Below are 16,170 nucleotides of genomic sequence, written 5' to 3'. Positions count from 1 at the left end.
GGGAATGGAAGAGAGCCATCCTGGAGGGTAAAGGTCGAACACGTTTAAGCTCCAGTTTAAGCTTAAACTGGAGCTTAAACGTGGAAATGCAAAACGCAACCCTGGAGGAGAATGGTCGAACACGTTTAAGCTCCAGTTTAAGGTTAAACTGGAGTTTAAACGTGGAAATGGCTCCCTGGTGCTTTCAATTCTGGCGTTTAACTTCCAGTTTAAGGTTAAACTGGAAGTTAAACGCCACTTTCAGCCTTTTCCTCAGCTTTCATGATTTTGGCGTTTAAGCTCCAGTTTAAGCTTAAACTGGAGCTTAAACTCCACATGTGATATTCAAGCTTCCTTTATTGATTTTGTTGCTTCCTTGCCTAGCCTCTTCTTCCCTGAAATCATCCAAACAATTGCATCAAAGTCTTGCAAAATTTCATGAGAAATCTTTCATTCATAGCATTCAAGTAATATAACTAAAAACTCATGAAATTTGCATCAAAATCATACTGTTTGGATGGTTCATTGCTTTGTTATTCATTTAACCATTCTTGGTTACTTTAAGCTCAAGAAAATGCATAAAACAACTAAAACTAACAGAAAAATGCTAGTGAAACTAGCCTAAGATGCCTTGGCATCACTTCTCACCCATTTCTGCAAAGTGCTTCGCCAGTTGAGCTATCTGCCCCTCAATTCTTCTGATTGAACTCTCTTGGTTCTTTGTTATCTCCTCTTGGTGTTTCATCATTCTCTCCATTAAGATCTCCAAGTTCGTGATCCTCTGAGAGTCTTGTGAGATTGGTTGGTTGTGAGATATTGAAGGGTGGAAGGGTGGGTGTTGTGGTGGCATGTAGTGGTTGTTGTTACTATAATGGTGTCTTTGTTGGTTTGTGAAGTTGGGGTTGTTATAATTGAAGTCCCTTGGTTCGTGACTTTGGTACTCGGTCCTTCTCCAGTTGGAATGAGTCTGGAAGTGTCTGTGTTATGAGTATTGACTTTGATTGGTATTAGTGGGTGAGTGATGTTGGTTGTTTGTGGTCATGGATTTTCCCTGGTTGAAACTTCCTTGTTCTTGATGTTGAGACTCCCTCATTCTCAGATAAGAATGAGGTCTCCATGGTGGAAATTGGGCATTCACTGCAGCAGACTGCAGGCAATCATCTTTTCTATCTCTCAGCTCCATGTGTTGCTGTGTTTGATGGTGCATTTGTTTGTTTAGGTTCATGAATGCCTTCATTCCTTCAAGTTTCATCACTTATTTTTCTGAAGTTGCATCCTGTGGTTTCTCGCATGAGTGTTGGTTGGTGACTCCTTTGTCATTGAAATTTGCAATTCCTTAGGCAGTTGTTGTTGCTTTGAGTAGGCCATCTGAGAAGTAATCCACTGTGTTTCTTGTTTCTAGGGTTAGTCCTTCATAAAAGGCTCGGAAACCCACTTTATCAGTTGCTTTCTTGTATCTTTCCCAGGCCTTGAAGAGTGGTTCTTCTTTTCCTTGTGTGAATAGATGTTCCTCATCTTTCAGCTGGATGACCTGTTTGGATGAGGAGAATTTGGCCAGAAATTTAGTGACCAAATCATCCCAACTAGTGATACTTCCTTGGGGAAAAGTTTCAAACCATTGTGCAGCTTCACCCTTTAATGAGAAAGGGAATAACAAGATCTTATAAGTGTCATGATCTGGACCATCAGTTTTGATAGCATTACAAGTCCTCAGAAAAGTGGATATGTGCTGCTGAGGATCTTCCAATGGATTTCCGTTATAAGAACAATTGTTCTTGATGAGTGTAATAAGTGGTGGCTTCATGTCATGATATCCTTTGTCTGTAGAAGCTTGATTTCCTATGGTATGCAAACAATCAGGATGAACAAACAGCAGCACGCTTGAGAATTGAGTGCAGTTAATTGAGATAAACTGTTAGTGAGTTAATAGAGGCAATTTCTCAAACAGTTAGTGTGTTAGTTAAAATTAAAGAAAAAGTGCTTGATCTAGATCTCCACTTCACGTAATCATTGTCAATCTATTTCAATCCCTGGCAACGGCGCCAAAAACTTGATGTGCGGAAAACGATCCGACACAAAACTCACCGGCAAGTGTACCAGGTCGCATCAAGTAATAATAACTCACATGAGTGAGGTCGATCCCACAGGGACTAAAGGATTGAGCAATTTTAGTTTAGTGGTTGATTTAGTCAAGCGAATCAAGTATTGGTTGAGTGTTTTGTATCCAACAGCAATTAAACAACAGGAAATGTAAAGGGGGAAGGGAAGAATTGCAGAAATTAAAAGGGACTGAAAGTAAAAGGACTGAATCTTAAAGAACAAGAAATTAAATGACTGAAACTTAAAGTGCAAGAAATGTAAATTGCAGTAACTTAAAATGCAAGAAATATAAATTGCTTGAATGAAAAAGGGATTCGAGGATTGGGATTTCAGAATTTAAGCAATGGAAATTAAATTGCAGCAAGTAATAAAGCAAGAGATGAATTGGAAATACTCAGAATTCAAACAAAAAGGAAATTGAGTTGCAGCAGAGGTTCACAGAAGAACCAAAAGAAAAATGGGATCTCAGGGCTCCAGAGACTAGATAGCAAAGTCTAGATCTCAATTGCCTTCCCAGATCCAAATTCCCAAAGCAATTAACAAGAAATTAAAGAAGAAGCAGTAAAGGGAATGTAATTGAACTCAATTTTGCAGAAGAGAAATTAAAGAGCTCTTGAGTGGAGATTGAGACAGAATTTCCTCAATTCTTACCACCCAAGACTCAAACAAGAAAAGTAAAAATGCCCAAGCAAGAACCAGGAAGAAGAGAGATCAATTCTCCTCCCCAAATTCTCAGAAGTCTCCGTGAAGTCTCTTAAAGAAAATTCAAAAGTTTCAAAATAAAAGTCAAGATTCAAAGCTCAAAAGAAAAGTTCTATTTACATCAAACTAGCTCCTATTTATACACTTTCTATTCTTGGATCTTGAGATTTGGATGGGCTTTTGATTTGATGAAGAAATGAATTAAATTGGATTTTTAATTCAATTTTTAGCCCAAAACAATTTGCTTCCAGGAGGCTGCCCTGCCCTTGTGGAGGGCAGGGCAGAAAATGATGCGTGCGGCCGTTGGTGCCTTGGTGCGTGCGTGTTGGTGCTGCAGGATGCTGCCCTGCCCTCGTGGAGGGCAGGGCAGGAATTTTTGGTGCGCCAGAATGATGCCCGTGCGTGCTGCTAGTGCTGCCGAGACTTCCCTTGGTGCGCCAGAATGGTGCGCTGGCCGTGCACCACAAGATGCTGCCCTGCCCTTGCGGAGGGCAGGGCAATGTACCAATGTTGAAGCCCCGTGTTCGAGACTTGGTCGATACACACGCAACTATTTTTCCTTGGTTTTCTTGGCACCAAAGTAAGGCTTAGTTCCTTGCTTCCTCATGGTGCCGTGTTCGATCCTTGTGGCAAGCATTGGTGAGCTTTTTCTTTGAATTTCTTCCCTTGGTGAGCCCGATATTACCCTTGAGGAGGGCAGGGCAGTGTTTTTGATCTTCTTGATTCATGGCACCAATTTGTGCTCTGCCCTTGTTGTGGGCAGGGCAGTGTTGCCTTTCAAGCCTTGTTTCCTTATGTTGCCCTCCTAGAGGGCAGTGTGCCCTTGTGGAGGGCAATGCTTGCTTCCTCCTTTTATGCGCCACACTTGTTCTCTCTTGGGCCACGCTTTCTCTTTTCTTCTTTTCTTTACCTACAATAAACCAAAACAACCACTCAAAGTATCACTAAATTCACAAGGCTTATAAATTAATTAAAAATCAATTAAATTCAGCTTAAACTTCATGAGTTAACATTAATTTCATGGTGGTTGTTTGATTTAAAGAAGTTATGCATTTTCAGTCCAAATCACTTACTTAGGATGCACGAAAGTGCATAAAGACTAGTAAAACAAGTGAAATTAGCTTGAAAAATGGGTATATGATGACCTGTCATCTGTGGTATTCCGAGTAGGATTCTGGGATTTGATGACTGTGACGAGCTTCAAACTCGCGAGTGTTGGGCGTGATGACAAACGCAAAAGAATCAATAGATTCTATTCCGACATGATCGAGGACCAACAGCTGATTAGTCGTGCTGTGACAGAGCATTTGGACCATTTTCACTGAGAGGATGGGAAGTAGCCATTGACAACGGTGACACCCTACATATAGCTTGCCATGGAAGGAGCCTTGCAAATTCTGAAAGTAAGAAAGCAGTATGTTACAGAGATTCAGAGGACAAAGCATCTCGAAAACTCCAACATATTCTCCATTATTAAGTAACAATTATTTATTTTATGCTCTTTTATTTTTCGTAATTCAAACTGATAATTATAATTGATATCCTAACTAAGAATAATAAAATAACCATAGTTTGCTTCAAGCCAACAATCTCCGTGGGATTCGACCCGTACTCACGTAAGGTATTACTTGGACGACCCAGTGCACTTGCTGGTTAGTTGTGCGAAGTTGTAAGAAATCTTGATTTTGATATTGGCATCACAATTTCGTGCACCACAAACCTTCACAAAAATGGAGGGAGAGTCACTCTATGAGGCATGGGAAAGATACAAAGCCTTGATAAGGAGGTGCCCACCAAATATATTCAGTGAGTGGGTAAGACTCCAAAACATCTATGAAAGTCTCTCCCTAGAATTAAAAAAAGTACTGGATTACTCATTAGGAGGATCACTCCAAATGTTGAAGACCCCTCAAGAAGCACAAGACCTCATTGACATGGTGGCAAACAACCAGTACTTCTACTCTTTAGAGAGGCAAGCAAATCCAAAGAAAGGTGTATATGAGCTTGAGGGTGTGGATGCTATCGTAGCCCAGAATAAGCTAATGCACCAACAAATCCAGCAGCAAATGGAAATGATGGCGAAAAGGATGGATGGACTTCAGTATATGCACAACACCTCAAGCTCTTTCCAGAATGACTTCCATGGTGATACCTACAATCCATCTTGGAAGAATCACCTTAACTTGAGGTGGGGTAACAATCAAAATCAATGGCAAAAGAACTCCAATCTGAATAACTTTTGCAACACAAACAACCTCAACCATCCACCTATTAACAATAACCAATACACAACCACAAAACACATACCTCCAACCCCATAACACTTCACAAGTTTCCCAAAACAACCTCTCCACACATTCATTTAACTCATAAAACACTTTTCCTAGTGCCTCAAACAATTTCCATCAACAACCACCACACCCCATTGACGTGGCGAAAATTGGCGAGTTAAGAAAAATAATTAATAGAAATACATTGCAAGTACAGTCCTTAACCAGCCGAAAATTCACTTATCAATTTAGAAAGGTTGTCACAATATTGAAATTAAAATACTGCGAGTATGAATCCCAGGTCGTCTCCCAACGAGTTGCAGAAAGATGTGCTATTTTATCAATCAGGTGTTTTCAAAAATGGTTGAGTTGATAAACAGGAAATTAATTTAGAAGATTTAATTAATTTTAAATAAAAGCCTTGACTGGGAGTAGATTAGTTGGAAGCCCTATTCTTGTTGAAGTACTCTCAAGATTAATTAATAATTCGAAGTTGCTCTGCTTAGTTATCCCTTACTAGGTGAAGGAAAGTCAAGCAAGTTGGAAAGCTGTTTCTAGTCACAAGTCCTAATCCTCTCCCTTGGGAAGGACTAGTGTCAATAATTAGAGGGTGATCCAACAATAAATCCAATTATAATTTCTCTCTTGAGTGATTCAACTCAAGGTTTTCTTTTCAATCATCTCCCAATCAAGTTATGGAACTACTCACTCATCATAATTATAAACTTCACAGAATCAATGGGGAAAATAAAAGAAGACATAATAAATAATAATAAGAGGGATTAATTGAAAATAAAAATAGTCTATATTAATAACTTGTGAAAATAATCCAATGTCAACTCTGGAGGAATTAAGAACATGGAAGAATAAATAAAAAGTAAATAACAGACTATAGTGACTAGTACCGGAGGTAGACTCTTCTCAAAAGCTAAAGCCAAAATCTTCAAAATCCTAATTATGAATGTTCAAGTGAGTAAAACCTAAGGGAGGAGTAAATTTAGATCTAAAAACAAAAAATTATGTGAAATGAATGTTGTTCTCTATCTCTGCATGTTCCCTGGCTCTAATCTGTGTTTCTGGGCCAAAAACTGGGTTGAAATCCGGCCCAGAAACTCTGCCAGCGACTTCTGAAATTCTGTAGATCGTGCATGTCACGCGGCCACGTCGTCCACGCGTTCGCGTCACTCAGCGTTTCTCGTACCACGCGTGCGCGTCATCCACGCATTTGCATCGTTCATGCAGCTTCCAATCCGCGCGGTTGCGTCAGGCACGCGAGCGCGTTACTGTGATTTCTTCCATTTCACGCGATCACGTCAGCTATGCGACCGCGTGACTTCTCGCTGGTTATCTCCTCAATTCTTTGTGTTCCTTCCATTTTTGCATGCTTCCTTTCCATCCTTTAAGCCATTCCTGCCCTGTAATTCCTGAAATCACTTAACACACATATCAAGGCATCTAATGGTAAAACCACATGATTAAAACCACAATATGAATCTTAAAATAGTGGTTTATCAACCTCCCCACACTTAAACATTAGCATGTCCTCATGCTAAGTTGAAGGAGATAAATATGAATGAGCAGGAACATGCAAGACTCATGTAATGCAATGCAACCTATATGCATATGAATGCAACTATATGAGTTGGCCTACATGATTAAAAATAGATAAGTTCTCTAAGACAAAATTTGGGGCAGATTTTACTAATTCAGAGCATATTGTAAAAGCAGATAAATTTGTAAGAAGATAGCTTGTGAAAGCAGGAAATACAGGACTGAGCATTGAACCCTTACTGTTGGTGCATGTGCACTTTAATCATCTCTAGCATATGGGGTAATCACTATATCCTTCTCTAATCATGCTTTCAAAAAATTTTGTTTTTCACCTAATCATTCAACAATTTTAAAATACCAATGCAAACATCATGAGGTCTTTTCATGGTTGTAATGGGGCTAAGGTAAAGGTGAGGATACACATATGGCTAAGTGAGCTTATATATTGAATCTTTAATTAACCCAAGTTCCCACCTAACATACATATACTCTATATAATTTCAACATTCATCTTAGCTACCCAGAATTTCCTTTCACATTCCATATTCATGTATCAACCTTTATTTTAATTTTATCATATGTGCATTGGTTATTAAATTCTGACTTATCATTGGGGTGATTTTGTCCCCTTATTCACTAAAATAAAGAAAATATTTATTTTATTTTATTTTTTTTATTTATTTTTTTTCTTTTTTTTTGGAATTTTTTTTTTGTATAGCTTACCAATGCACATAGATTTGTAATTTCCTTTTATAGTTTCACATGAATAGGTACCCAAATTCCCTTTATTCTATTATGATATATTTTCTATTACCATTTGTTCCCACAATTTTCCCATACTCAATTAACACACAAATATTATCTTAAGCTAACCAAAGATTCAATTGGAATTTTCAATTGTTTTTTTCCTTAAGGCTAGTAATGTGGTACAATATGGAACGAATGGGATTAAAAACAGCTCAAAGTGGTTAACAAAGGTAGTTAAAAAGGGTTGGCTTATTTGGGATATGTGAGTTAAACAAACAATGGCCTCAATCATATGCATGCACATAACACATTAATTTTGGACATATAGGATAAAACAAAATTCAGATTACAATCATAGAGAAGTAAACACACAAGAAAAAAATGTTTATGGTTAAATAGTATAACCATGTATTTAGGTTCAAGGTCTCATAGGTTGTGTGTTCTTTTTTTTTAGCTCAAAAATTCTGTTCCAATTTCAACTTCAAACAAATTTAACATAAATATTTTGATTTAAATTAGTAAAATTTTGAAAAATATATGGTCTTAAAAGAAACTTATTGTCTTTTCAATCAGGTAGAACATGCATGCAATTAACCTACTAATATGCAATCTATCATATTCTAAAGAAGAAAAAATTGGGGTTAGGGAGAAAAGAATTACCTCCGGAAGTCAGGTACTGACCGACCTCCCCACACTTAAGGCTTTGCACCGTCTTCGGTGCCATCTGTCAGGAACAAGGGTGGGCTGGTGGCAGTATCTCTACAGTCGGGACCGTCATGGCTCCCTGTGCTGTTAAAAGAAGTGGAGTCCGGAGTGTCTGGGTCCTCGTCAGGTTTGTGGTTGCCTGTGAATAGCTCCTTTAGGTAATTGAAATGGCGGTGGTTGCGGCGCTCTCAGAGCTTTGCTTTCTTGTCTTGTTGGTCCAACCGCTTCAGTATTTGATGCAGCAGCTGACTAGTAGATGGTAGAGGAACTACAGCATCCTTTGTGGACTGGCTGGTAGTGGCAAGTGGTGGCCTGAGATATCTCTCGTTAGGGACGTACTGATCATCCCGTGGAAGTATGGCTTTGGTGTCTCCAGCTCTGTAGGAGACTCCGGTTGCTGAGACAAGATCAGAGACCAAGGCGGGAAAAGGTAGGTTGCCCGCGATTTGCATGTGTCTCATAGCATTCCGGATATGTCTCGGTAAATTTAGAGGCTGGTCTGTGAGGATGCACCATTGTAGAACGGCCATGTCTGCGGTGAAGGAGGACTCATGAGTGCTCGGAAAGACGTAATGGAACATAATCTGTGCCCATACGTGAGCCTCTAAGGTAAGTGCGGAAGCCGAAATTCCCTTAGGACAGGAATGATGGTATCCAAAGATCCATTTGCTACCAAGTTGAGTGATAACTCTGAGAATAGCGTCCCAGTCAAAGTTGTACGCCTGGTGTTTGAGTGCGGCTTCTTGAAAAGCGTCCAATCCTTTCGGAGCAGGGGGAAGATCTAAGGCTCGCTGAATGGCCTCTTCTGTAATGGGGACTTACTTCTAACGTATATAAACAGACTGCAGGGTCGGCAGGTGGAAGTTGGAATAGAACTCAACTACCCAAGAAAGATTGACCTGTCGTGGTTGTCTCTGTAGGAATCCCCAATGTCTTTGTGCAATTTGCGGCTCAACAAATTTGGCAATACGAGGCGGAAGGATAAGAAGGTGTTCATTGTTGTAATTCCGAGCTGCCAGAATAGGAAACATCTGCTCACAGTAGCGATTTGGAAATCGTGCAGTGTCCTTTACTGGGAAGGCTCTCTCTTTTTCATCAACCTTTATAATACTTTTAATTCTTTTTGTTGAGGGCTTGGTGCACGAAATTGTGATCATCAATGGCGCCATCAACATGGTACGCTCAATTGCAATCTCAACTCTTTATCACAACTTCGCACAACTAACCAGCAAGTTCACTGGGTCGTCCAAGTAATAAACCTTACGCGAGTAAGGGTCGATCCCACGGAGATTGTTGGTATGAAGCAAGCTATGGTCATCTTGTAAATCTCAGTCAGGCGGATTCAAATAGTTATAGAGGATTAATAATTAAAAGATTAATAAAACATAAAATAAAGATAGAGATACTTATGTAATTCATTGGTGAGAATTTCAGATAAGCGTATGGAGATGCTTTGTCCCTTCCGTCTCTCTGCTTTCCTACTGTCTTCATCCAATCCTTCTTACTCCTTTCCATGGCAAGCTGTATGTTGGGCATCACCGTTGTCAATGGCTACAGTCCCGTTCTCTCAGTGAAAATGTTCAATGCGCTCTGTCACAGCACGGCTATTCATCTGTCGGTTCTCGATCATGTCGGAATAGAATCTAGTGATTCTTTTGTGTCTGTCACTAACGCCCCACAATCGCGAGTTTGAAGCTTGTCACAGTCATTCAATCCTTGAATCCTACTCAGAATACCACAGACAAGGTTTAGACCTTCCGGATTCTCTTGAATGCCGCCATCAATTCTAGCTTATACCATGAAGATTATGATTAAGGAATCCAAGAGATAAACATTCAAGCCTTGTTTGCTTGTAGAACGGAAGTGGTTGTCAGGCACACGTTCATAAGTGAGAATGATGATGAGCGTCATATAATCATCACATTCATCATGTTCTTGGGTGCGAGTGAATATCTTAGACCAAGAATAAGCTGAATTGAATAGAAGAACAATAGTAATTGCATTAATACTCGAGGTACAGCAGAGCTCCACACTTTAATCTATGGTGTGTAGAAACTCCACCGTTGAAAATACATAAGAACAAGGTCTAGGCATGGCCGAATGGCCAGCCTCCCAAAGAGGGTTCAATCATAAAAACATCATCAAAAGATTTTCAATACAATAGCAAAACGTCCTATTTGTAGATAACTAGTAGCTTAGGGTTTACAAAGATGAGTAAATTACATAAAAATCCACTTCCGAGCCCACTTGGTGTGTGCTTGGGCTGATCATTGAAGCTTTCATGTGTAGAGACTTTTCTTGGAGTTAAACGCCAGCTTTTGTGCTAGTTTGGGCGTTTAACTCCCATTGTTGTGCCAGTTCCGGCGTTAAATGCCAGAATTCTTGAGCTGACTTGGAACGCCTGTTTGTACCATCAAACCTCGGGCAAAATATGGACTATTATACATTGCTGGAAAGCCCAGGATGTCTACTTTTCAACGCAATTAAGAGAGCGCCAATTGGGCTTTTGTAGCTCCAGAAAATACACTTCAAGTGCAGGGAGGTCAGAATCCAACAGCATCTGCAGTCCTTTTCAGCCTCTGAATCAGATTTTTGCTCAGGTCCCTCAATTTCAGCCAGAAAATACCTGAAATCATAGAAAAATACAAAAACTCATAGTAAAGTCCAGAAAAGTGAATTTTAACTAAAAACTAATAAAAATATAATAAAAAGTAACTAAAACATACTAAAAATAATGCCAAAAAGCGTATAAATTATCCGCTCATCACAACACCAAACTTAAATTGTTGCTTGTCCCCAAGAAACTGAAAATCAAATAAGATAAAAAGAAGAGAATATGCAATGAATTCCAAAAACATCTATGAAGATCAGTATTAATTAGATGAGCGGGGCTTTTAGCTTTTTGCCTCTGAACAGTTTTGGCATCTCACTCTGTCCTTTGAAATTCAGAATGATTGGCTTCTATAGGAACTCAGAATCCAGATAGTGTTATTGATTCTCCTAGTTAAGTATTATGATTCTTGCACACAGCTACTTTATAAGTCTTGGCCATGGCCCAAAGCACTCTGTCTTCCAGTATTACCACCGGATATATACATGCCACAGACACATAACTGGGTGAACCTTTTCAGATTGTGACTCAGCTTTGCTAGAGTCCCCAATTAGAGGTGTCCAGGGTTAAGCACACTCTTTTTGCCTTGGATCACGACTTTATTTTTACCCTTGCCTTTTGGTTCAAAGGGCTATTGGCTTTTTCTACTTGCTTTCTCTCTTTTTTTTTTTCGCACATAATCTCTTTTTTTTTTGTATTCACTGCTTTTTCTTGCTTCAAGAATCATTTTTATGATTTTTCAGATCCTCAGTAACATGTCTCCTTTTTTCATCATTCTTTCAAGAGCCAATATTCATGAACAACAAATTCAAAAGACATATGCACTGTTCAAGCATACATTCAGAAGTCAAAATATTGTCATAACATCAAAATAATTAATCTGTTATAAAATTCAAAATTCATGCAATTCTTCTCTTTTTTAATTAAGAACATTTTTCATTTAAGAAAGGTGATGGATTCATAGGACATTCATAACTTTAAGGCATAGACACTAAGACACTAATGATCATGTAATAAGACACAAACATAGATAAACATAAGCATAAAAATTCGAAAAACAGGAAAATAAAGAACAAGGAAATTAAAGAACGGGTCCACCTTAGTGATGGCGGCTTGTTCTTCCTCTTGAAGATCTTTATGGAGTGCTTGAGCTCCTCAATGTCTCTTCCTTGCCTTTGTTGCTCCTCTCTCATGATTCTTTGGTCTTCTCTAATTTCATGGAGGAGGATGGAATGTTCTTGGTGCTCCACCCTTAGTTGTCCCATGTTGGAACTCAATTCTCGTAGGGAGGTGTTGATTTGCTCCCAATAGTTTTGTGGAGGAAAGTGCATCCCTTGAGGCATCTCAGGGATTTCATGATGAGGAATTTCCTCATGTCCATGAGTGGGATCTCTTGTTTGCTCCATCCTCTTCTTAGTGATGGGCTTGTCCTCATCAATGAGGATGTCTCCCTCTATGTTAATTCCAACTGAATTACAGAGGTGACAAATGAGATGAAGGAAGGCTAACCTTGCCACGGTAGAGGACTTGTCCACCACCTTATAAAGTTCTTGGGATATAACCTCATGAACTTCTACTTCCTCTCCAATCATGATGCTATGAATCATGATAGCCCAGTCTATAGTAACTTCGGACCGGTTGCTAGTGGGAATGATTGAGCGTTGGATAAACTCCAACCATCCCCTAGCCACGGGCTTGAGGTCATGCCTTCTCAGTTGAACCGGCTTCCCTCTTGAATCTCTCTTCCATTGAGCGCCCTCTTCACAAATGTCTATGAGGACTTGGTCCAACCTTTGATCAAAGTTGACCCTTCTAGTGTAAGGGTGTTCATCTCCTTGCATCATGGGCAAGTTGAATGCCAACCTTGCATTTTCCGGACTAAAATCTAAGCATTTCCCTCGAACCATTGTAAGCCAATTCTTTGGGTCCGAGTTCACACTTTGATCATGGTTCTTGGTGATCCATGCATTGGCATAGAACTCTTGAACCATTAAGATTCTGACTTGTTGAATGGGGTTGGTAAGAACTTCCCAACCTCTTCTTCGGATCTCATGTCGGATCTCCGGATATTCACTTTTTTTGAGTTTGAAAGGGACCTCGGGGATCACCTTCTTCATGGCTACAACTTCATCGAAATGGTCTTGATGCACCCTTGAGATGAATCTCTCCATCTCCCATGACTCGGAGGTGGAAGCTTTTGCCTTCCCTTTCCTCTTTCTAGAGGTTTCTCCGGCCTTAGATGCCATAAATGGTTATGGAAAAACAAAAAGCAATGCTTTTACCACACCAAACTTAGAAGGTTTGCTCGTCCTCAAGCAAAAGAAGAAAGAAGAGAGTAGAAGAAGAAGAAATAGAGGAGATGGAGGTGGCTTTGTTTTTCAGCCAAGGGGGAGAAGTAGTGTGTAGGTTGTGTGAAAATAAAGGAGTGAAGATGGGTTTATATAGGGGTGGAGAGAGGGGTAAGGTTCGGTCATTATGGGTGGGTTTGGGAGGGAAAGTGGTTTGAATTTGAATGGTGAGGTAGGTGGGGTTTTATGAAGGATGGATGTGAGGGGTGAAGAGAATGGTGGAATTTGATAGGTGAGGGGTTTTTGGGGAAGAGGTGTTGAGGTGATTGGTGAATGGGTGAAGAAGAGAGAGAGTGGTGGGGTAGGTGGGGATCCTGTGGGGTCCACAGATCCTGAGGTGTCAAGGATAATTCATCCCTGCACCAAGTGGCGAGCAAAAATGCTCCTTCTGCCAATCCTGGTGTTAAACGCCGGGCTGTTGCCCTTTTCTGGCGTTTAACGCCAGTATGGTGCCCATTCCTGGCGTTAAACGCCAGTCTGGTGCCCCTTTTTGGCGTTAAACGCCCAGAATGGTGCCAGACTGGGCGTTAAACGCCCATTTTGCTATCTTCACTGGCGTTTAAACGCCAGCAAATTTTCCTCCAGGGTATGCTATTTTTTTTTCTGTTTTTGCTTTTTCAATTGATTTTGTGACTTCCCATGATCATCAACCTATAGAAAACATAAAATAACAAAGGAAAATAGATAAATATAACATTGGGTTGTCTCCCAACAAGCGCTTCTTTAATGTCAGTAGCTTGACAGTGGGCTCTCATGGAGCCTCACAGATACTCAGAGCAATGTTGGAACCTTCCAACACCAAACTTAGAGTTTGAATGTGGGGGTTCAACACCAAACTTAGAAGTTAGTTGTGGCCTCCAAACACCAAACTTAGAGTTTGACCGTGGGGGCTCAGCTTGACTTTGTTTTGAGGGAAGCTCTTCATGCTTCCTCTCCATGGTTACAGAGGGGTATCCTTGAGCCTTAAACACAAAGGATTCTTCATTCACTTGAATGATCAATTCTCCTCTGTCAACATCAATCACAGCCTTTGCTGTGGCTAGGAAGGGTCTGCCAAGGATGATGGATTCATCCATGCACTTTCCAGTCTCTAGGATTATGAAATCAGCAAGGATGTAATGGTCTTCAACCTTTACCAGAACATCCTCTACAAGTCCATAAGCTTGTTTTCTTGAATTGTCTGCCATCTCTAGTGAGATTCTTGCAGCTTGTACCTCAAAGATCCCTAGCTTCTCCATTACAGAGAGAGGCATGAGGTTTATGCTTGACCCTAGGTCACACAGAGCCTTCTCAAAGGTCATGGTGCCTATGGTACAAGGTATTGAGAACTTCCCAGGGTCCTGTCTCTTTTGAGGTAATCTCTGCCTAGTCAAGTTATCCAGTTCTTTGGTGAGCAAAGGGGGTTCATCCTCCCAAGTCTCATTACCAAATAACTTGTCATTTAGCTTCATGATTGCTCCAAGGTACTTAGCAATTTGCTCTTCAATGACATCTTCGTCCTCTTCAGAGGAAGAATACTCATCAGAGCTCATGAATGGCAGAAGTAAATCCAATGAAATCTCTATGGTCTCAGTGTGATCCTCAGATTCCCATGGTTCCTCATTAGGGAACTCATTGGAGGCCAGTGGACGTCCATTGATGTCTTCCTCAATGGCGCTCACTGCCTCTTTCTCCTCTCCAAATTTGGCCATGTTGATGGCCTTATACTCTCCTTTTGGATTCTCTTCTGTATTGCTTGGAAGAGTACTAGGAGGGAGTTCAGTAACTTTCTTACTCAGCTGACCCACTTGTGCCTCCATGTTTCTAATGGAGGACCTTATTTCAGTTATGAAGCTTTGAGTGGTATTGATTAGATCAGAGACCATGGTTGCTAAGTTAGAGTGGCTCTGCTTAGAATTCTCTGTCTGTTGCTGAAAAGATGATGGAAAAGGCTTGCCATTGCTAAACCCGTTTCTTCCACCATTATTATTATTGAAACCTTGTTGAGGTCTCTGTTGATCCTTCCATGAGAGATTTGGATGATTTCTCCATGAAGGATTATAGGTGTTTCCATAGGGTTCTCCCATGTAATTCACCTCTTCCATTGATCGGTTCTCAGGATTATAAGCTTCTTTTTCAGATGAAGCGTCCTTAGTACTGCCTGGTGTAGCTTGCATTCCAGACAGACTTTGAAAAATCATATTGACTTGCTGAGTCAATTTTTTGTTCTGAGCCAATATGACATTCAGAGTATCAATCACAAGAACTCCTTTCTTCTGATTCGTCCCATTGTTCACAGGATTCCTTTTAGAAGTGTACATGAATTGGTTATTTGCAACAATTTTAATGAGTTCTTGAGCTTCTGCAGGCGTCTTCTTCAGATGAAGAGATCCTCCAGCAGAGCTGTCCAATGACATCTTGGACAGTTCAGACAGACCATCATAGAAGATACCTATGATGCTCCATTCAGAAAGCATGTCAGAAGGACACTTTCTGATCAATTGTTTGTATCTTTCCCAAGCTTCATAGAGGGATTCACCTTCCTTCTGTCTGAAGGTTTGGACTTCCACTCTAAGCTTACTCCATTTTTGAGGTGGAAAGAACTTTGCCAAGAAGGCATTGACTAGCTTTTCCCAAGAGTTCAGGCTTTCTTTAGGTTGTGAGTCCAACCATATCCTAGCTCTGTCTCTTACAGCAAAAAGGAATAGCATAAGTCTGTAGACCTCAGGGTCAACCCCATTGGTCTTGACAGTGTCACAGATTTGCAAGAATTCAGCTAAGAATTGATGAGGATCTTCCCATGGAAGTCCATGGAACTTGCAATTCTGTTGCATTAGAGAAACTAATTGAGGCTTAAGCTCAAAGTTGTTTGCTCCAATGGCAGGGATAGAGATGCTTCTCCCATAGAAGTCGGGAGTAGGTGCAGTAAAGTCACCCAGCACCTTCCTTGCATTGTTGGCATTGTTTTTGTTTTCGGTTGCCATGTCTTCTTCTTGTTTGAAGATTTCTGTTAGGTCCTCTTCAGAGAGTAGTGCTTTAGCTTCTCTTAGTTTTTGCTTCAAGGTCCTTTCAGGTTCAGGGTCAGCCTTAACAAGAATGCTTTTGTCTTTGCTCCTGCTCATATGAAAGAGAAGAGAACAAGAAAGTATGGAATCCTCTATGTCACAGGATAGAGATT

The 16,170-nt window shown here is 40.3% G+C and overlaps 1 non-coding gene across 1 annotated transcript; it reads left to right on the top strand.

Moving 5' to 3' along the window:
* The first annotated feature begins 15,463 nt into the window (after positions 1-15,463).
* Positions 15,464-15,571, top strand: LOC130977811 (small nucleolar RNA R71). Its single transcript, XR_009085486.1, has one exon. It is a non-coding gene; the product is annotated as a small nucleolar RNA R71 (small nucleolar RNA).
* Positions 15,572-16,170: the final 599 nt, after the last annotated feature.

This window comes from Arachis stenosperma, chromosome 4 (assembly GCF_014773155.1).
Source record: "Arachis stenosperma cultivar V10309 chromosome 4, arast.V10309.gnm1.PFL2, whole genome shotgun sequence".
NCBI classification, from domain to species: domain Eukaryota; kingdom Viridiplantae; phylum Streptophyta; class Magnoliopsida; order Fabales; family Fabaceae; genus Arachis; species Arachis stenosperma.
This window is presented reverse-complemented; position numbering and strand designations above follow the sequence as displayed.